A 23,533-nucleotide genomic window follows, 5' to 3' on the forward strand; every position below is an offset into this window, starting at 1 on the left:
TTCAAAGATGAACTCCATGCTGCTAGTCCTAGTGACGATTAAATAGATGTATCGTCTGGCTGGAAGACGTTAAAGAAACCACTTCTTGAGACCTATGTGTTCAAATAAAGAGACCATGGAATTTCCAACTTCTACAACTAGATTTGCTCTATTTTACCCTTTTCCATGATTGTCATTTTTGCTAGTTATCTTTTACTGCTTTCTTGTTTAAGTTTATTTTTGAAACATTGAGGACAATGTTTGGTTTAAGTGTGCCGGGGGGGGGGGGGTAAACAGATTTATTTTCATGATTTCTCTTTGAATTTCACCACCTATCACTACTAATGTTGTTATTCACTGTTTTAAAGTGTTTATTGTGTGTCATAAAAACAAAATTTGAAAAAAAAAATCGAAAAAGCTTGAGAAAAAAACCAAAAATAGTCATTTTTGTTGCTTGTTTGTGTCTTAGGGTACCTTCCAAGCAACAAAAATGACTGTTAAAGAAAGTTACAAACATGGGTGGAAGTTTGATATGCTTTTTGGTTAATACTTAGTTGTAGTTGTCATTTATGAATTCACATGTAATCACAAAGAGAAAAAAAAAATCAGTTTTTGTAACATGCTTGAAGGAAGAAAGTCAAATTAACGCTATGACCCTAGGAGACTTGAGCCTATTCTTTGTTTGGAGAGTTAATAATCTATGATATTCTTGGTTTCTAAAGTCGTTGCATGATCTCATTATTTCTTTGCTTGGTTGCTACTTAGAATGCGTTTTCATCATTTTAGTTCCAAATATTAGAACTCATGCATGTTCCATTCAAAGCATAAAATTGATTGCATAACAAATAACAAGATGGAGTTGTTTAGTTACCATCAAAGCCAAAAAGCCTTATCCCTTGCATATGTATTGTAGGTTTAACCCCTTTTGAGCCTTATTTAGCATATTTTATTTGTTAGCTTGCATTACCCCTACCTAGCCTAGTATAGGAATATCCATACCCTTGCTCTTAAAGAATAGTGAAGCATGACTTATTGGGAATTCCTTTTGATTTACGATTTGCAAAAATACAAGTGTGGGGGAAGGATTGTTCTTTTGAATCCGGTGAAGTAGTGTTTATGTTTTATGTTTCAAAAGAAAAAAAAAGTTGAGAAAAGAAGAAAAAAGAGGTTGAAAAGAAGTGAGAATGAGTTCATAAGTGTTGGTTGTTGAAGAAGGGTCCAAAAATGTGAATCTGACCCTAAAGTTGTACGAATCTCCCCTTTGTTTTTAAAGTTGGGTGTTGCGATCAAAAGTTGAATTCTAAGTGTTGATTTCATTACTTTGCTTACTATCACTTTAAGAACCTTTGTTTATCCTTAACCTTTCTTTGTTAGCCAATACCTTAGCCTCATTACAACCCTTAGACTTTTATCTTGATTGTTATGTGATTCAATATGTGGAGTTTGAAATTGGTATGAGCATATGGAATCCCTGGTTCTCGCTTCTAAGTAGTGGCATTCCGTTCGTGAGATCATATACATGTTTGTATTAATAATTCCAAAAGGTGCCTTCTTTGTTATAACATATGTGAGTGCTAGTCTACATGTTTACATTAATCTTCTCACATATACTTACTTAGTATAGGGAGTGCAGTCAGAAAATTTGTGTGAAAATAGAGAGTATATCCGGTGGGGAATTGAGTGAATTCTCTAAGGCATGTTATTACTTTCAAATGTCGTTTTAATTGATTAAATGCGAGCTAGTAAGTGGTTATTGCAGTTAAGTATAAGCTCAAGAGTAAGGATGGCTAAAATCTATGTAAGTAGTGATTTTTAACATGTCATGTTTCATTGGAAATCCCTGAGGCAATTGTTGGAAGGTTTAGGTTTTGTTTTGTTTTCTTTGTTTTGCTCGGGGACTAGCATAAGTTAAGTGTGGGGGACTTTGATAGGTGCATATTTATGCGACTTTGTTATCTTATTTCTTTGCATTTACTTAGTTAATTTTCATTTATTGTAGTAATTTAAGCTATTTTCATATTATTGAAGGTCTAGTTGGTAAAGATGACAATAAATGGTAAAATGGAGCAATTTGGAGCAGTTTTAGACTTGGATTGGATAGCATGCGTGGATAGCATATGGGTTGGACTTTTTTGGTGTTTAAATGGTGTTAGAAATGTGCTAAAATCTGGAGAAATTAAAGTTGAGGCTTGGAAGGCAACAAATTACACAAGAAAGAGGAAAACAAGTTGGAAAGGAACATTATCTTATCCTATCTTATCCAACCTTATCTTGTCTTATCTCCAGCTGTAAGGAGAAATCCTAATCACATTTCAACACTCTATACCTGATTCTTAGAATCCTAAAATAATTCAAAACGCCAAAACCTTTTCCTCCTTGGATTTAGCCATTCCCTCCATATATATATGAAGTTCCTGCACGTTTTAGAGTGTGCCATGCCTACCATTCATCCATTGAAGTTGCTAGAATTTTCAGAGTTCTTTCTATCTTTGTTTTAAGCTTCAATGTTTATTTTAGATTGTTTTTCAGTTATGATGAACATGTGTAACTAAGTTTCTTTTGAGCTAGAAGTGAATTCGAAGCCATGATCATATGTTTTATATAAATTGATTACATTTAGTTATTGTTCCATAAAACATGAATGCAATTTACTTATCTGCTTTATAGAGAACTTATTCTTGTATGTTTATTAAAGGTGCATACTTAGTTTGCATGCAGGGATTTGCTGCTAGAATATAAGAGAATTTTACCTAATCGTTATGAACTTATATTAGTAAGTAGTAAAAGTCACTAGTCATGATTGAGTTAAGTAAATTCTTGGCAGGAGTATCATGTTTTTCATAATTATGAATGCTTTGTCAATGCTTATGATTTTCACAAAATTTAATGATCTTTGAGATGTATCTCTATCATGCTTTTCATAGTTAGGATACTTGAGAAGAATAATTTGGTTACGTCGCTGAGTCCACTTCAATGAACTTAGGAAAATCTGAGAGTTAATTAGTGTTATTCACGGTTAATTTGGGGCTTTGTCATTCATGGTTTATAGAAAGAATAACTGGAAATCGATTTGTATGCATATGTTTCATATGTGGAGAAGAATCCTTTAGCTATCCCTTCATTCATATTTCATTCACAGCTTAATTTACTTGCTGCACTTTAATTTAATTTTAATTAAATTCGTGCAAAATCCCCCCAGTCTTGTTTTGTTATTAGTTTAACTTAATTTTCAGTTTTATAAGCTTAATTTGTGTTGTTTAGCATCCTTTCAAATCCTCGGAATAGAACGATCCCTACTTACTCATACTATGATTGCAGAATTTATAGGGTTTAATTTGTATGTTAATTTCTACAACATCACCACGTGCTCGTAAAAATGAGTACTACTTGAAATAGTAAAATAAGAGTAGAAAAAGTGAAAGCAAAATTGAGATCCATGTGGCATCACAGGGATATTTTGATAATTTCACTACTATTGAGAATAAAATACGATAAATTTCTGGATGGGATGTCACAATTCTTAAACAGAGCTTTAATTGATGCTCCAAAGAATAAATCTCTTGCGATTCATAACAACCACCAATTCTGGTGACTCACATAAAGAATGCTTTTTTAATAAACTTATTGATGCTACTGTCCATGATCAAGGACTGGTTTTTCCCATAAACACAAAAAGGGAAGCTTTCTAATACCTTTAGTTATTTTCTTCCAATACCTTATTGCTTTGAAAATTGTAAGTTAGTTTAGCGTGAAACAACTAAGAACACACTATGACTACTTGTTATCATTTTGAAAAAGGGATAATGTGTTGATCGCACATCCCTTTTCTTTTCAGATCATGAGGCGTTGGGCTAACTTAGTCTAACATCATTCTAGTAGAGCCAGTAACTTCGACATTGACATAACTGTTATAACGAGTATAACAGAGTCCTAACATTGGAAGAACTTTTATGGGGGTAAGTCACCGTTAGAAGAACATATATATTAATTCCAAAATAGAGCAATGATTGTACTTCCAAGCCAGGAAGCAAAGATGGCTTTGGCTAAACGCAGACCAACACCTCATCACAAGTCTGACTCGTAAACTCTTGTCTGAAATCTACAATTAGCTTTTCATGCAACCCAGCCCAAGTCCTTTAAAGACTTCGACTGGGACAAGCGTTTGTAAAGCTCTGGGGGCAATGTAATCTTGCCTAAAACCCATTATGCACACTTGACTAGTTTTGAATGGAAAACCAACTCCCTGGATGAATTTGAACACAAGGTCAGTTGAAGATGAATGCTAATACACAGAAGACCTTTGTGTTAAATTTTTAGAATTTTCTACACAACTAATCCTTCATTTTTTCGAACAAAAATAAACAAAGTTGCATCATCTTGAGAACTACTCAACTATGGGAAAATAAAGATTTCAAAGTCTTCTTAACTTTTTTTCAGTGACATGCCATATATGCCTCAAAAGATAAGAAGTAGAGCTACAATGTTGTTATTTTTCCAATATTTTCTACACAATATAACATTCTTAACTCTGGCACGCAAAGCTACTAAATAGCAAGCTAGCACATTGTAGTGGCACTATTAAATCGATAGGCTAAAGTGTAACTCCTCATAATGAATGAGATTTTTTCGTAGAATTTTGCAGAACATAATTCTAAGCTACATAGACAACATTATTGTCATTTTACCACTCATACCACAAGCTGGAATTCTCTGTAGAACTCTTCATGTTCTTCCTCTAAACCCATATCAAATGACATACAACCATTACAACGTGCCATAACAACATATGGGTCATAATACACAATCACGATCAAGTTAAAGGTTAAACTAAAGGTTCAATGAGCTAACGCAAATTCGCTCCAATGAGCTAAAAACTAAAAGTCACTCACATTGCACTGTGTGACAACTCCATGCTTTTTCCTTCCCCACTACTAGCATGTAATGGAAATAGACAATGATGTCTTATATGGAGTAAGGAGAAAATTTTTATGAATCCAAATGACTCTTACACCACATTGCAGTTATGGATCTGATTCCCACAGATGAATAAGTTCGAACGACATATTACTTCGGTTTAATTTGAAACCGTCCAGAATAAGGTGGATCAAAGTAAGTTCACCTTTGTAATCCAATCATGGACTAAACAACTTCCAACTCGTAGCTGCACAAAAAGATCAGTAATGCCCCATCATTCTATTCCAGAGCCTCACTAAGATTAACCATGCTTGTTTCGAAAGATACGAAAACCTTATTTGGTACGAATTTGGCTAGGTTTCCTATATTCTTGGAGTTCCTAAAATCTTGGGATTGGTGTGCACCACAAGTAATCACATTCCTAAGAAGAGTTAATATCTACAAATAGATATCCTCTGGGATTCTCGAATGCTTCATCGAAAATGAACGAGGAAAACAACTCAAAGGCACATCCAACTGGTGAACAACCTTGTTCCAAACCATGGTAGTGCTCCAAGAGATAATACTTTTGTTTATTTATCATAAACCTAACATTCAGGATAGAGGACCCAAAGCTAGAATGATCTTTTCAGATCCTTATACACCTTTGTTTGTAATTTATCATAAACCTAGCATTTGTGTCGTTTTCGTGACATACCTGACATCTTAACGGATCTTAAAGGGTTGTGTTGTGTAACACCAGTTAAAGGAAACGGGTAATATGATCGGACTTGAAATCAACCCGTTAATATGATCAGGTAATCTGACCCGACCCGTTACCCATTAAAGAAAAAAAAATGAAGTCAATAAATAATGAAATTGAAAAACATAATTTCACCAAAAAAAAAAATGAAAAACATAATGCTAAATTAGTATATGCATACCCTATTGTCAAATAAATATTACTTCAAAATATAAATAAAATAAAATAAAAAATATTTGTCTTCAAGTATTACATACTCCAAAATAAAAGTCTAATGAAAAAACAATAGTACATTACTACAAAATACCAAATGTTCAAGGATATGCAAAATGAAATGAAGGGAGTTGAGCTTCATGGTTGAGGAACGTTGCACATTTATATATGCTTTCACATTTTTCAGACTTACACATTAATGATTATGAATTTTAGTTATTTTGAACTCCCTTAAAAATACTATTCATGAGGGTTTGTATGGTTTTAAAAATTCAAACGACGATGCACCCATACTCAAAGCTTAAGGATGCGAAAACGAGCGTTTGCATATTTTTTTTTCACATTTTCGCATTTTTAAATTAATTATTGTAATTTTTAATGTGTTTGATATTTTTAAATTACTTGATATTTTTATTTTTAATGTGTTTTATAATTTTTTAATCTCACTCTTTGCTTATATTATACTATAAAAATAGATAAATAAAACTTAATTTTTTATAGAATAATATTGCAATGATACATATTTAATATACAATATCTACATATACATTATGGCCATTGTATTTTATAGTAAGTTTTTTAGTAGTTTGGAAAATTAAAATCATCAAAATAACTTTTTTCTTAACGTGTCAAAACGGATTACTCGATTGTCACCTTCGTGTAAACCTATCGTGTAACCGATGATGACCCGATTAGGTATCATGTTGATCCGAAACCCATTGTTTTCGTGTTGTTTATGTGTCATGTTAACGAATCGTGTGAGAAATTGTCAGTTCTACTTTCTTACACCATTCCTTGCGGCATATGAAATACCCTAAATTCCGGAATAACACATTGCCTTGAAACGTAGCATAATTACAAGTTTAAAAATTCAAAGTGATAGTGTCAGAGAAGTCTCTTTTAGCACATTTCTTAGTGTTCGGTTAGCAACTTGAGAGGCTATACCCTTACTAAGCACATTTACGATGGGTGGGCTACGAACATAGGGACATGGCCCTTGATCCGAAAGTCCAACACACTATTCGACCACCGGAAGATTATACAACCTAAGGGTTGTGGGTTATAACATACAAACCTAGGCTTTACGCCATTCGAGGGAATAATCGAAAAGGGCTATCTAGAAATCATCCGTGTCACATTCCGGCCTAAGCCCTCACCACATCTCGGGCTCGACTTCATAGTAGCACGATATTGTCCGCTTTGGGCCCCGACCACGACCTTACGATTTTGTTTCTAGGAACTCACACGAGAACTTCCCAGTGGGTCACCCATCTTGGGATTGCTCTCGTGCGAACTTGCTTAACTTCAGAGTTTTGAAGGAACCCGAAGCCAGTGAGCTCTCAAAAGGTCTCGTGCTAGGTAGAGATGAGAATATACATATAAGGCTTACATGATCCACTCCCTTGGGCGATGTGGGATGTTACAATCCCCCCCTTAGGGGCCCGATGTCCTTGCCGGCACACTTTTGGCCAAGGATTGGCTCTGATACCAAATTGTCACATCCCAGCCCTAGCCCCCACCATATCCCGAGCTCGACTCCACCGTAGCACGATATTGTCCGCTTTGGGCCCCGACCACACCCTCATGGTTTTTTTTTTCTGGGAACTCACAAGAGAACTTCCCAGTGGGTCACCCATAATGGGATTGCTCTCGTGCGAACTCGCTTAACTTCGGAGTTCTGATGGAACCCGAAGCTAGTGAGCTCCCAAAAGGCCTCGTACTAGGTAGAGATGGGAATATACATATAAAGCTTACATGATTCACTCCCCTGGGCGATGTGGGATGTTACATCCGAGTGGTGGCTTTAAACTCCGACCCCGTGCACGATTACTTTTATCTCAGATAAGTGTACTAAGTCAACTATATTCTTTGGCACCATGTGCCTAATACAAGGCCAAATGAGGCATCCAAACTAGGAAATCCTCAAGATTATACACGAAAATGTCTTAGCCAAGCTAGCTAAGTGCAGACAGGTCTTAATCCATATGGTCTGACAAAAGGATTCCAAAGGTGTTTTCGACTCATGTGCAAGTGGCCAAGTCTCTAATAAACTTTCATTTAAAGATCAACACATAATTCAGACAAAGTAGGAAGCTCATCCTCGGTCACATATTGGGACTGCTAAAATCCCCTGGTCTAGAATGGGGCAAAGAGAAACAATAAACAAAATTAAAGTCGTGATCAAACAAGAGAAGTCTAGAAAGACACTCAGAAATCTGGAGGTCATTCCAGGTATGACTTGATACTTTCTTATCCTTAATTCAATCAATACATTGAAGTAAGTCTCTGTAAAAGATTTCTAACAGGCTCAATATCTGGTGTCGGAGTGGGGTGGTACTCTGATTATCACAGTGGAAATCTTTATAAACGTCAAGTTTGGGAAGAGATGTTTTTCCAAATCAATGTTACCAAGGGGGCTTCGAGCTTTGTCCTAGGCCTACAAACTTACTCGTATTTTGCTGTCGTACTCGTTATTTCAAAGTTAGTTTACTTCAGAAAGATTGTTCGATTAAATTATATTCAACAATAAGGAAGCAAAGGATGAAAGGTTCCAAGTGTTTTACTCTAATTGTTGGAACTGTGCCCTAAACCCAATCATATGATGATACCTGACGGACATTTCACATGTTAAACTAAACTTGTTTAATATAAGGGCAAAGATTATTGTTTAATACTTGAACAATAAGTCTAAGGAACGTGTAATTAAGATAATGTGATCTAAAAAATTCAGATTCATGAGAACATTCTCTTTCATACACATATCCTGAACATTCCTGATTATAAGATTGCCAATTAGGCATTGATGATCCGTTAAGATCAGTAGATGCTATGTCTTATCTCTGGAAGAGTGACCGATCTTGAATCATCAATGTGATTGACATCAAGACAAATATGTAGGTGCTCGATAGAGAATGAGTCCATTGAACGCGATCAACTAAGAGTTCTCATACTCATGTCACATGAGAACTCATAGTTGGGATAATGCAAAGTATCCATTTGACCTGAGGCATCATAATTGTCTTGTAATTAGATCCTTGATCTTTGACTGTGTTAAAGGCACTCATCAAAGGGTGTCCACGACATAGTTGTGGTTAAGCCATTTAACCATAGAGGTGGTTGAATGTTCAATAAGGGATCTCTAACCTTCAAACCGTTGAGGGAGAATACTCTATGATATGATTAAGAATGTCTGGTCAGAGTATGAATGAGATTTAGGAAGTTGTTCCAAATCACATTCAAGGTAATCATATAGACAAGAGAATCACATTAGATAGTAAACAAGAATAAACTATCAAACCAAACAATCACTACAAGAAAATATGGATTAGGTGACGACATTTTATGTGATGCCTATAAATTCATCACATTTTAGTATAATAAGTGAGGAATTTTTAAAAAAGTGTCACATACATACTAGTGCAGGATATGAAACAATTTTGGAATGCTATTCGTCACATAGCAATCCTAAATTCCTCACAAATTTTTAGGCGCCAAATTTTGCTGCCCAATTGTTTCCACTCGGTGACGAAAAGATTGGGTTCTTTACAGAACCTAAGATTAGGCCACCTAGGCATGTGAGAAAAGTCAATTAAAACCAAAAACCCCAATTAGAACTCATCTATTCTACTCCCACCCCACTTTGTCTCTTAGCCAAACACCTCTCTCAACTTTGATGATGATGGATTGTTGGTGGCCACGACTCCATCCTTCTTTCTTCTTCCTCACACCTCAACTGCTTGCTCTCATACTATACTCTCTTTGATTTAAGAAGGCCTAGTTTCTCAACTATCCTTTCTCCCAATTTCTTCTCAAAATGTACTCAAATCACTCTATATTTTGAAATTACTGCAGTTTTCTTTATTTCTCTCTTGTAAATTTGTTTTAACTATCAAAATTTTGAAACTTTTCTTATTTCTCTCTCTTTGTCTTTTGAAATTAATTTAATACTTTTGTTTAATTAATTATTTTAATATTTTAAATTTGGGTGGGTAATTTTTTTTTTGAATTTTTTATTTCCATGTGGAACCCTCAATGACATGTGGCACCCAGTCATTGTCCACACATGTGGCACCCAGTCATTGTCCACATGGGCACCACGTCATCAGTTAACGAGAGACTTAACAACCAAACTAATAGATGTATGAGACTGTCCCAAAATTAACACTTTAGGTATGATTCTGGGACGAAAAAAACTTTATGTACTAAATGTTGAAAACCATGAAACTTGAAAGTAGTAAATAGAGATCTACCCATTATTATATATCTATTTTTGACTTTGTGTTTTTATAAAGGTTTTATTTATAGTTTTGTATTGAAGGAGAAAGAAAGAATGAGTTTGGAGGCATGAAAGAGGAATCATTGCACTCCGATTGTGATAGAATGACATTTTCTTTTATGCAACCACTCTAACTTGATATCTTCTTTACATACATATTTTTATGCTATCTTTTCACTATTTTTATATAGCAACTTATTTCAAATTTCGAGGATGAATTTTTTTTTAAGGTGGGTAGATTGTAACAACCTTCCATAATTTTACAATTTTATTAATTTTAAAGGAGTGAATTAACGAAAATACCCTTGAGGCGAGTTTGCTGACTTTCGTTGACCGTCTTTTCGTGACATGTACAAGCTATTAGCTTACCAAATTCTTGAAGTACTAGACGGTATGAACGCGTAGGCGTAAGCGGAATCAAATTCGGAGTGACGACGAAGATTTTGCGAAACTATGAATCCGAAAATACTTTTGTAAAAAAATTTACTATTTGATATTTTAAATATTTTTCATAATTATTATATTATTATTTTAATATTTTCTGATTAGATATTTTAAATATTTTATTAATTTATTTTTGGCCCTTGGGGCCCACACCTCATAACTCTTTACTTCTCTCTTGTCATGTGTCCCTTTCTCTCCAAACTTTTAGCCTCTTTCTGATCTCTCATCTCTCTTAGCTATCTCTTTCTCTCATCTCTCTCGTAGCTTCCCCCTTTGACAATAACAACAACAACGACCACTACCATTATTCTTCCGGTGAACCACCCAGACCACCAACCCTTCTCGTCTTTAACCACAACGAACGAAAAACCACCACAAACACCCTGTCTGGGCAGCCATCCCGTCAACCTAGTTTCTGCTGTCGAGCCAAGAAGTTTTGGCAAGGGATTTTAGTTTCCCAACAAAGATTTCGTCGATTCTAGTGAAGGTAATGATCGAAAACCCTTTAAAACCTATTAGATCATGTTTTAGCCTACATTTCAAGTAGTTTTGAGAAGTTTGGTGACTTTTGGAATGCAAAAACCTCAGAAAAAATGATTCTCTAGTTTTCCAATAGCTTTCAAGCCATTTTTTGACCAACTCTGGTCACGACTCAATTCCACTTAGGTATACTTTTCTCGAAAACTCCCATAGCTAATTTCGACGTCCCGAGTCCATTTTTCACATCCATTAGGTGAAATTCCTTAGTTTTAATGTAGTTGACCGACTCATCATCTCGGTTTACTTTTCGTTGACTTTTTACGAAAATTTGCCATTACCCTTTTTACGGTATTTCAATGCGCTGATTCCAAATCTGCCGTCCGTTTCTCCAAATTCAAACGTTTTAATTGAGATTTACTAATGGGTCTCCATTATGCTTAGGTGCGATTACTATCAGAGACTCCGGCTTCACTCGTTCGAAACGGCTGCAACTACGCAAGTATCTGTGAGTGGGTCTTTTCTTTTATATAGTATGTATATCTGTTAGTTTCCACATATATATTTATTAATGAATTTTCTATGTGATTTCCATAATTAAATTAACAGTTATAAGAAAATATCTTAGTGTTGGGAAATTATGATTAATCCTATGGGATGCACAAGTAAACAGACTATGGGGAATGCCTTAATTATATTTACGGCTCGGAAATAGTATTATATTGACTAGAATTGTTGAATTATTGTGGCATGATCATATTTACGTTATCTACTCATCGTGTGCTACACTAGTGTTAGTACTCCCCAGGGGCCAATCTTCACGTGTATGTTCACATCGCACCATATGCTTACTTTGGATCCATTGTAGGTGCCAGTCCTGTCTTAGATTGCTATAGGCAATTAGGACTCATATGTGACACGCATAGCATTAGTCTTCACGTGATTGTAATACCATAGCGTAAATCATTATCACACCCAGTCCTGTTTATGTCAGAATATCTCTGCATGAACTCGTGTGTCATCATATGTCGATGAGCACCTGATATTACATGTTTGTTTATGCGAGATATGGTACCGATTGTCATATGTTTTATAGGTGAAATATTAGGATTTATCGTGTATATATATTGGAAACCATACTTGTTTTACGGGGAAGGGTTATTACATTTTGAAAAGGTTTTACAAACCTTTATTTTTAGGCCCACTCACCCTTGTTTTTTGCTCCTCTAGGTTTTAGTAGCAGAGCTTTTGTATCAATGAGGATTCTTAGGAGTGTACCTTCGACGATATAATTCTTATCCTACCTTTACTATACTGTACTTATGCTTTGACATCACGTGTGAATTGGGTTCACTCCCGCTCACATGCGCAATCTTGCATTTAGCCACTTTTAGGTTTAAATTTACTCACATTTTCTACATCACTACAGTTTATGGCTTCGTCACCCTCCGGGTATCGGCCAACACAGCTCGATTCAGGGTTCAAGGGGGACATTGTCACAACCCGTCCCAAATATTTAATTTCGACAATGTGAATTGACTATTATACCCTTGAATGTGAGTGTTGTGGTGTGTATTATGCATGATAGGGGTGGTTCAAACTTGCATTTCTCCTTAATCTTTGGACAAAAATCGGACTAATTGTATGTGGTTTTGGTTGGTGAACCACGTAGACCACACACACATACACACATACCCTTCCTCTCTCTTCTCTCCCGTGCTCTCTCCTCTTTTGGACTCACTCTCTCTCTCCTTCCCTCATGTAAAGACAACATAAAATTCAGAAGAAAACTTGCAGATCGAAGGTTTAAAGGACACCATTGTGTTCCAGAGGTCCATACGAGTTGAATGGTACCATTTCTAGGTAAGGACTCATTCGAAAACCCTAGTTTCCTCGATCTCCGATTATGGCACTATTCATGCAAAAGTAAAATCTTATGTTTTTGGGAATTTGGAGCTTATAGGTAGCTTAAGGAAGTCCTCATGAGGCTAGGAGTGGTTCATTGGAAGAAATTGGACGTCAGAATAGCGAGAACGACGAGCTGCAGATTTTGGCCGGAATATCGAGGAGTTTTCTAGCGAATCTCATGGGATTTAGGTCCTAAAACTGGTATGGGTTTGTTGTAATTGTACTAAGCTTCATTTTGACCTAAAATTCGTGAAATTTGGTTGAATATCGAGTGACATATGAAGGTTGCAAGTTTCGCCCACTTTCCCGCGCCAGCGACGGTCGCCGAAGGTTTGAGGTTAGGGATGACGGAATATTCCGTCATCTTTGATGGAATATTCCACTGCGTCAGTTAACTTTAACGGTTTCTGTTTCTATTTAACAGAATATTCCTAACGGTGTCACTGTTGGCGTTGGTGTGCCAGGCACGTGCCCGGGCGTGGGCGGCGCGTGGGTGGTCAGAAAATTATTCTGAAAATATTGGGATGTTCATGGAGTTGTGTAGATCACATTGGTATATTCAAACACCTCGTTTGAGCATTGTATGAGAAGTTATTAGCTAGTTTTGCCTATGTGCTTTAAATAACATTTTTATAGTTAATTCACATATAGGTGAGACTTATCCCGAGGACGAGCGCATTCAATGGCGACTCGGGGGCTACGACCTTTCGACATACCAGTGAGTGGGCTTTTGGTTTTTAGTATATATTAATATACTTGATATTTTCCCAGAAAATATGTTTAAATAAGAGTATGCCTTGAATGCCATGCATATAAATTTATAATCCATATATGAATTGATATATGATGCATTATATATATAATTATGGTGCTGTGGACGCTCAGTTAAGCTCAGGTGAGTTATGTTTGGTTATGTGAATTATTGATGATGTGATATGTGATTGAATAACGTTGAGCTCATAAAACTGCATTTAGAGTGATAGTGATTTAGCCAGAGATATGGCACAGACCTGTTTATAATGTCACCTCCCACACCATATGCTCATAGTGGATCCAATTTAGGTGTACAGTCTTGTCATACAGACCTTTACTTTGGTTTCGACTCGTAGGTGGTCGCGCTTTATCGCCCAACTATTATGTGAGAATAGTATTGAGCATAATTATATTACACCCAGTATTGTCGTAGAGACCTTTTCTTTTGGTTCCGACTCTTGTGCAGTATAGTGCCGTATAGGTCATTGTAGTGACTCCGGCTAGATTGACTTTTGAGCTATAATTTAGCCGTACAGACTACCACAGAGGTTCTGGCTAATATATTACATTTCTATGAAATTATTCTCACCTGAATTACTTACTCAGTTATATCTTGGTATGGCATACATATGAATATGATTATTTGAAGCATGATTTGAATTGAGATATTTACATATATATTTATGTATATGCTTATATTCTGATTCTGGGAAAAATTATACATGTTTTACAGCGAGGGGTTAGAAATGTTGATAAATGAATTGGTTTTGTAAAACATTTGTTTTTGCCCACTCACGTTTTCTGTTTTGCGCCCCTCCAGGTTTTAGGTAAGCTTGTTGTTGGTGGCCTTGAGGATTTTGGCGTTTCTGACATATCAAAATAATTGTAGGACATCTTATGGTACTGTATAACTAGTACTTGTCCTACTGGACTGCACCTAGACTTTCTATGCTCTGATTAGGAGTACTTACTTTTGTATCTTACTCCTAACACTTCTCGTTTTCTAGTGCACTCTAGCAGTTTTGATTTTTAATTATTCGTATATTTCTTATCCTTAATGTTTCCGCATTATGCACATGGCTACTTCACCCACACATGACGGCCAACATGCCTTGATCTCGGTCGAGGTGTGTTAGTTTGGTATCAGAGCCTAGGTTTAGCAGTCATTTATAGTTCATGAATATTCTAATCTTTGTGATGTCTTCTGTCAGAACTATGTCGCCTCGTAGAGAGCCCCGTCATTCAGCTAAGCCTAGTTTTCCTGATATTGCTCAATTAGGGGAAGCTATAGCTAATGCCATTTAGACTTCGCTCTGTCATCCTCATAGGACACCTCTTGAGACTGTGTATAATCTAAAGCTGAATCATTTCATAGGAAATGTAGGACATGAGGGAGTGGAAAAATGGCTTAATCATATCGAGAAAACCTTTCTTGTGATGCAGAGTCAGGGGAATCTTCCTCTTAATAAGTGGGTCAAGACGACTACCTGATTTTTAGGAGAGCAGCCTGTATCCTGATGGAGACAAGCGTCTTACCAGTTGACCCTAGCAGAGAATGCAGACTGGGGAGTATTTAAAAAGTTATTTTGAAAAACCTTCATTCCTCCTGAGTACATTGATCATAAGAAATAAGAGTTTACTCATCTGAATCAAGGAAAGATGTCAACTAATGAGTATTACAGGAGGTTCACTGATTTGTTGCGTTATAATTCGGATGTTGCTGCTAATCCGGTTGAGATGCTTCGTCGCTTCAGGTTGGGTACTAAGAAGAAATGGCGTTCTATAGCGACGTCGACTCCCTATGTCACTTACCAGGAGTTTTATGAGGTTTTACTGCGGATTGAGGACTCAAAGAACATGCCCAGTGAAAGTGAGGATGAGGAAGAAAACAATGGGAATCAGAGGCGAAATGATAAAGGAAAAGGGCAAGCATCTTAGGGACCTCGTAAGACCCAGAATTTTAAGAGAAGTAGTGGCAGTTCCAACTCTTCTAGTGGAGGTTTGAGTTCTAATTTGCAGATGAGGGGTGGTAGATTTACTAGAGGCCCTAAATTTCAGAGACAAAGAGACTTTGGTGGTTCAGGTGCTCCTTTAAACCATAGGTGTAATAATAGGCATTTTGGGGAGTGTAGGAGAGGCAACGGTGGATGCTATACTTGTGGACAGATGGGTCATAGAGCTGCTCAATGCCCTCAGAATCAACAGAGACCTCAGCAGTCTTCCTTCCCACCACATGTGCCGACCCAGCAAGCTTTAGGATCTAGTGGTTATGTCTAGACTGGACAAGGAGGTGCTTATCATTATCAGGGCGACGCCGCTCCTTATACTTCAGGACAGTATCAGTACTCTCAAGACCCTTAGTATTCGATAGGTTTTATGTCATATCAGCCATGTTCAGCCAGTGGATCACAGTGGCACCAAGGGGGACGGTCTCAGCAGGTTGAGATTGCTGCTGGCAGTACAGGATCTTCGAGGCAGTCTGGTCAGCCAAGACAGGGACGTGGCATTCATGCTAACAGAGGTCGTGGTGGACGACAACAGAATCAGGGACGTATCCATAACATGTCACTGCAAGATGCTCAGAACAATCCTGATTTAATCATGGGTACGTTAAATATTCTTGGTCATTTTGCTAGAGTACTGATTGATTGTGGTGCTACGCATTCTGTAATTTCTCATACATTTGCTTAAATGACGCAACCTCATCCTACACCTCTATGATATGATTTAGAGTTTTCTATGCCTCAAGGGGATAGATGTTTTGTGGATCGAGTATATCCAGGATGTTCAATGATGGTAGAGGATGTTGTTATGCCAGCTAATCTTATGCCATTGGATATTATGGATTTTGATGTGATTTTAGGCACTGACTGGTTGCACTATAATCGTGCCAAGATAGATTGTTATGGAAAGACAGTCACATTTCATCGTCCTGGATTACCTGAGTTACATTTGTATGAGAGCTTAGTGGGGTGAGGCATGATATTATTTCTACCATGAAAGCCAAAAGATTGTTGTCACAAGGTTGTCAGGGATATTTGGCCCATGTGGTACTAAACGATGATGCTCCTAGTGGTTTAGAGGATGTGCGTGTGGTTAGGTATTTTCCGGATGTATTCCCTGAGGATTTTCTTGGATTGCCACCAGTTAGAGATGTGGAGTTTGTTATTGGTCTACTTCCAGGTACGAATCCTATATCTTTGACTTCTTATAGAATGGCTCCTGCTGAATTAAGGGAATTGAAAGTTCAGTTGCAAGAATTAGTGGATAAAGGTTTTATTCAACCTAGTACTTCACCTTGGGGAGCTCCAGTTTTATTTGTAAGGAAGAAAGACGGAACTTTGAGGCTGTGCATTGATTACAGGCAATTGAATCAGGTAACAATTAAGAACCGTTATCCATTGCCTTGTATAGATGATTTATTTGATCAACTCCGAGGTGCATGTGTATTTTCTAAGATTGACTTGAGGTCGGGTTACTACCAGTTGAAGATTAAAAATGAAGATGTCCATAAAACTGCATTTAGGACTTAATACGGTCATTATGAATTTCTTGTGAAGCCATTCGGGTTAACTAATGCACTAGTAGTTTTTATGGATTTGATGAATCGAGTATTCCAGCCATATTTGGACAGGTTTGTTATTGTCTTCATTGACGATATTCTGGTATACTCTAAGTCTAAGGTTGAGCATGCTAGACATCTTAAATTGGTGTTGAACAGTTTGAGGGAACACCAGTTATATGCTAAGTTTAGCAAATGTGAATTTTGGTTAAATCAAGTGGCATTTTTGGGACATGTTATTTCTGCTCAAGGCATTCAAGTGGGTTCTCAGAAAGTGGCAGCTGTAGAGGATTGGGAGAAACCTCGAACCGTCATCGAGATACGGAGTTTTCTTGGCCTTGCAGGTTATTATAGACTGTTCGTTAAGAATTTTTCAATTGTTTATACCATACTTAGGGTCTCCATATTTAGATCTCGTATAAATACTCGGGGGACTCAAATGTAATTATGTAATAAAGGAAGGGGCAAGTATGTAATAAGTGAGGAGCCCTTATTCTATAAAATGACTCATCACCCTCACAATTAAGGGAGGCCAATGCCTAAGGCTCCTTACTCTCTCTCAAAGCTCTCAATCTCAAAGCTCTCTCTCCCTCTGATAAATACATAATCAGTGTGGACATAGCCCAAACCTTGGGGTGAACCACGATACATCTTGTGTTATTTACATTACTTGCAGATTCACGGTTAGATTTACGTTGTTCCAAGACCTCCGATTTTGTGCATCAACATTAGTGATTGCTTTGCCATTGACGAGGTTGACTCGAAATGATGTTAAGTTTGAGTGGGATAATAATTGTGAGCAAATTTTTTAGCAGTTGAAGTATTATCTCACTCATGCACATTTTCTAACACTCCCATATGATAGCGGTAATTTTGAGGTTTATAGTGATGCTTCTTTGAATGGTTTGGGTTGTGTATTAATGAAACATGGTAGGGTGATTGCTTATGCTTCGAGACAGTTGAAACCTCATGAGAATAATTACCCTACTCATGACTTGGAGTTAGCGGCTATCATCTTTGCGTTGAAGATTTTGAGACATTATCTTTATGGTGAGAAATGTAAAATCTTCATAGATCATAAAAGTCTTCAGTATCTTTTTACTCGGAGAGATCTTAATCTTCGGCAGCGGAGGTGCATTGAGTTACTTAGTGATTATTATTGCACGATTGAGTATCACCCTGGTCGTGCAAATACAGTAGCAGATGCACTTAGTGGGAAGACTCCAGCTAGACTTAATGCCATCTATGATTGTCATGTTCCTCTTCTTGCAGATTTGAAGTCCAATGGAGTGGAATTAGGAATGGGAGATCGAGAGGAAGCCTTGCTTGCTAATTTTCAAGTTAGGCCAATTTTAATTGATCGTGTGCTTGAGGCCCAGATGAATGATGAAGAAACCAAGAAATAATTCAAGCAAGGAATCAAGGCAAAAAGAAAGATTTTGGGATTCGAGAAACTGATGGTATGCTTATGTAGGAAAGCAGAATGTATGTGCCGAATAATGCAGAGTTAAAGAAAGAAATTTTGGATGAAGCACATATTTCGGCACATGCGATGCATCCAGGAGGCACTAAAATGTATCATACCATTAGACCATTTTATTATTGGCCGGGTATGAAAAGAGAAATTGCCGAATATGTTAGTAGGTGTGCCATTTGCCAACAGGTTAAAGCTGAAAGGAAGAAGCCGTTTAGGTTGATGCAGCCACTTCCCGTTCCACAGTGGTAATGGGAAAATATTACAATGGATTTTATGTACAAGCTTCCTCGTACACAAAATGGATATGACGGCATTTGGGTAGTAGTTGATCGGCTTACTAAGTCAGCATACTTTATTCCAATGAGGGAAAAATATTCGTTAAGTCGATTAGCTAAGTTATTTATATCGAAGATTAACAAGTACAATGGTGTTCCAGTTAATATTATCTCTGATCGAGATCCTAGACTTACTTCCAAGTTTTGGGTAGCATTCCAGGAAGCTTTTGGTACGAGATTACTTTATAGTACGGCATATCACCCTCAGACGGATGGGCAATCTGAAATGACCATTCAGACATTGGAGGATATTCTGAGATCTTCAGTACTTCAGTTTGGCGATAGTTGGCATGATTGTTTGGATTTGATAGAGTTCGCCTACAACAACAGTTACCATTCGAGTATTGGTATGGCACCATTTGAGGCACTTTACGGGAAATCTTGTCGTACGCCTCTATGTTGGTCAGAAGTTGGCGAAAGAGTTTTAATGGGCCCTGAGATTGTGGACGAACTACTCAAAATGTTTAGGTAATTAAGTCTAACCTGAAAACGGCCCATGATCGACAAAAGAGCTTAGCAGACAAGCATACCACTGATCGGAAGTATAATGTGGGTGATTGGGTATTTCTGAAGCTATCACCTTGGAAAGGTGTCGTACGATTTGGAAAGAAAGGAAAGTTGAGTCCTAGGTACATTGGACCATATATGATCACTGAACGAATCGATAAGGTTGTTTACAAGCTTGAGTTGCCTCTAAAGTTGTCCAAGGTACACAATGTGTTTCATGTTTCAATGCTTCGTTATTATGTTTCAGATCCTTCACATGTGATTCCTCCTTAACCTTTGGAAATTAATCCGGATTTGACTTATGATGAGGAACCAGTAACTCTTTTGGATTGGAAAGATAAAGAGTTGAGGAATACGACTGTGCGGTTAGTGAAAGTGTTATGGAGAAATCATTCAGTGGAAGAAGCTACGTGGGAGATAGAGGATTAGATGAGAGAGATGTATCCACGCTTTATGATTATTAATGGATGTACTGGTTGTGTATAATTTCGAGGACAAAATTTTATAAGGTGGGTAGATTGTCACAACCCGTCCCGAATATTTAATTCCGACAATGTGAATTGACTATGATACTCTTGAACGTTAGTGTTGTGGTGTGTATTATGCATGATAGGGGTGGTTCAAACTTGCATTTCTCCTTAATCTTTGGACAAAAATTGGACTAAGTTTATGTGGTTTTGGCTAGTGAACCACATGGACCACTAACACACACACACCCTTCCTCTCTCTTCTCTCATGTGCTCTATCTCCTCTCCTGTGCTCTCTCCTCTCTCAGACTCATTCTCTTTCTCTTTCCCTCATGTACGAACAACATCAAATTCAAAAGAAAACTTGCAGATCGAAGGTTTAAAGGACACCATTGTGTTCCTGAGGTCTATACGAGTTGAATGGTACCATTTTAGGTAAGGACTCATTCGAAAACCCTAGTTTCCTCGATCTCCGATTATGGAACTATTCATGCAAACGTAAAATCTTATGTTTTTGGGAATTTGGAGCTTATAGGTAGCTTAAGGAGGTCCTCGCGAGGCTATGAGTGGTTTGTTAGAAGAAATTAGACGTCGGAATAGCGAAAACGGCGAGTTGCAGATTTTAGCAGGAATATCGAAGAGTTTTCTGGCAAATCTCATGGGATTTAGGTCCTAAAATTGGTATGGGTTTGTTCTAATTGTTCTAAGCTTCATTTTGACATAAAATTCATGAAATTTGGTTGAATATCGAGTGAGATATCAAGGTTGCAAGTTTTGCCCAGTTTCTGGCGCCAACGACGGTCGCCGAAGGTTTGAGGTTAGGGATGACGGAATATTCCATCAACTTTGATGGAATATTCCACGGCGTCAGTTAACCTTAATGGTTTCTGTTACTATTTAACGGAATATTCCTAACGGCATCACTGTTGTCGTTGGTGTGCCAGGCACGTGCCCGCGCGTGGGTGGCGCATGGGTGGTCAAACAATTATTCTAAAAATATGGGTGTAGATCACATTGGTATATTCAAACACCTCATTTGAGCATTGTATGAGAAGTTATTAGCTAGTTTTGCCTATATGCTTTAAATAACATTTTTATAGATAATTCGCATATAGGTGAGACTTATCCCGAGGACGAGCGCATTCAAGGGCGACTCGTGGGCTACAACCCTTCGACATACCAGTGAGTGGGCTTTTGGTTTTTAGTATATATTAATATACTTGATACTTTCCCAGAAAATATGTTTAAATAAGAGTATGCCTTGAATGCCATGCATATAAATTTATAATCCGTATATGAATTGATATATGATGCATTATATATAATTGTGGTGTTGTGGATGCTCAGGTAAGCTCAGGTGAGTTATGTTTGGTTATGTGAATTATCGATGATGTGATATGTGATTGAATAACGTTGAGCTCATAAAACTGCACCTAGGGTGATAGTGATTTAGCCAGCGATATGGCACATGCTTGTTTATAATGTCACCTCCCGCACCATATGCTCATATTGGATCCAATTTAGGTGCACAGTCTTGTCGTATAGACCTTTACTTTGGTTCTGACTCGTAGGAGACCGGCACTTTATCACCTAGCTATTATGTGAGAATAGTATTGAGCATAATTATATTACACCCAGTATTGTCGTAGAGACCTTTTCATTTGGTTCCGACTCTTGTGCAGTATAGTGCCGCATAGGTCATTGTAGTGACTCCGGCTAGATTGACTTTTGAGCTATGAATTTAGCCGTACAGACTACCACAGGGGTTCCGGCTAATATATTACATTTCTATGAAATTATTCTCACCTAAATTACTTACCTTGTTATATTTTGGCATGGCATACATATGAATATGATTATGTGAAGCATGATTTGAATTGAGATATTTACATAAATATTTATGTATATGCTTATATTCTGATTCTGGGAAAAATTATACATGTTTTACAGCGAGGAGTTAGAAATGTTGATAAATGAATTGGTTTTGTAAAACATTTGTTTTTGCCCACTCACGTTTTCTATTTGCGCCCCTCCAGGTTTTAGGTAAGCTTGCTGTTGGTGGCCTTGAGGATTTCGGCAGTTCTGACATATCAAAATAATTGTAGGACATCTTATGGTACCGTATAACTAGTACTTGTCCTACTAGATTGCACCTAGACTTTCTATGCTCTGATTAGGAGTGCTTACTTTTGTATCTTACTCTTAACACTTCTCATTTTCTAGTGCACTCTAGTAGTTTTGGTTTTTAATTATTCGTATATTTCTTATCCTTAATACTTCCACACTGTGCACATGGCTACGTCACCCTCACGTGATGGCCAGAATGCCTTGATCTCGGTCGGGGTGTGTCAGACATCTAGGGTCGAGGTGTGTCAATTGTGACAAAATGACCACATTAATTTGTGAAACCCATTTTTAAGGATTACATTAATTGATTTTCAATTTCAAGACCATCTTGATGAGATGGTTCAATTTCAAGGACCATTTGTGATAGAAACAAAAATAAAATGATAATTTATGGACATAAACAAATAAAGGTGTGCAATAGGCAAAAAATATGTGCGGAAATCACTTGCAATATCATACAAAACTACCTAATAAAAAACACACATTATATACATTCATATATGAATATATATATATATGGTGAATTGGTGTCGATTGAACCCACAAGAAATAACCAGCAACGAAATCAGAAGGGGATTTTGGTATTTGACAATCGAAGGAGTGCTGGTGTGGAAGAACAACAGTGGGTCAGTGTTGTGGTGGTGCAATTTGAAAGAATAGCGGTGGTGCGGTTGGGAGGATGTACGACTCCATTGGTCGCCATGGCGGAGATGCCGAGATAGACGAAGTGTTTTGGGTTTTGGATTCTGGATTGGATCTGGGGTTGCAGGAGTTGGGGATTGTGAATGTCGTCTCGCCGGATCTAGGTTGTGAGGGAAGGGATTTCCTAGATAAGTTTCGAGATGGGTTTCGACTATACAGATGATGTTCTAGGTACTGATATGAAGGTGGCGACGACAGGACGGGGGATGAAGGACGGCGGGTCGTTAGATGGGAGAGAGTAAATAATTTTATTTTATTTTTATGTTTTTCAAAAATTTTAATTATACAAAAAAATTGTTTTTTATTAATTAATCTTTTTTATTTCTTTTTTATTCACATGGTGCAAAATTGGCTGCCACGTCAACACAAATGTGGTCTTCATATTATTTCCTGGGGACCCCTCGTACTCAAAGACGATGGCCAATGCAGGCTGCTGTAGCGATGGCGTCTTCATGAAGAAGACGACCGCGCAAAGAAGAAAGACAATTTTTCTTTTTTAAGACTTGGCCTATGACGCTTGTTTCGGCCAATTGTTTGATTTCTTCGGTTTGCTGTTTGTTTGCGGGCCTAATCTTTTGCTTAGGGTTTTGGTGTGCTGTTTGGTGTGTTGCTTGTCTTCTTGTTTTCAAGGCCCATTTTTTCTTCGTGTA

The 23,533-nt window shown here is 37.3% G+C and overlaps 1 long non-coding RNA gene across 1 annotated transcript; it reads left to right on the plus strand.

The window, feature by feature from the left end:
• Window positions 1-10,827: 10,827 nt before the first annotated feature.
• Window positions 10,828-22,294, plus strand: LOC126619991 (uncharacterized). The gene is made up of 3 exons (XR_007622215.1): window positions 10,828-11,055; window positions 11,490-11,553; window positions 22,091-22,294. It is a non-coding gene; the product is annotated as an uncharacterized LOC126619991 (long non-coding RNA).
• Window positions 22,295-23,533: the final 1,239 nt, after the last annotated feature.

Source organism: Malus sylvestris, chromosome 4 (genome assembly GCF_916048215.2).
Source record: "Malus sylvestris chromosome 4, drMalSylv7.2, whole genome shotgun sequence".
Lineage (NCBI taxonomy): Eukaryota > Viridiplantae > Streptophyta > Magnoliopsida > Rosales > Rosaceae > Malus > Malus sylvestris.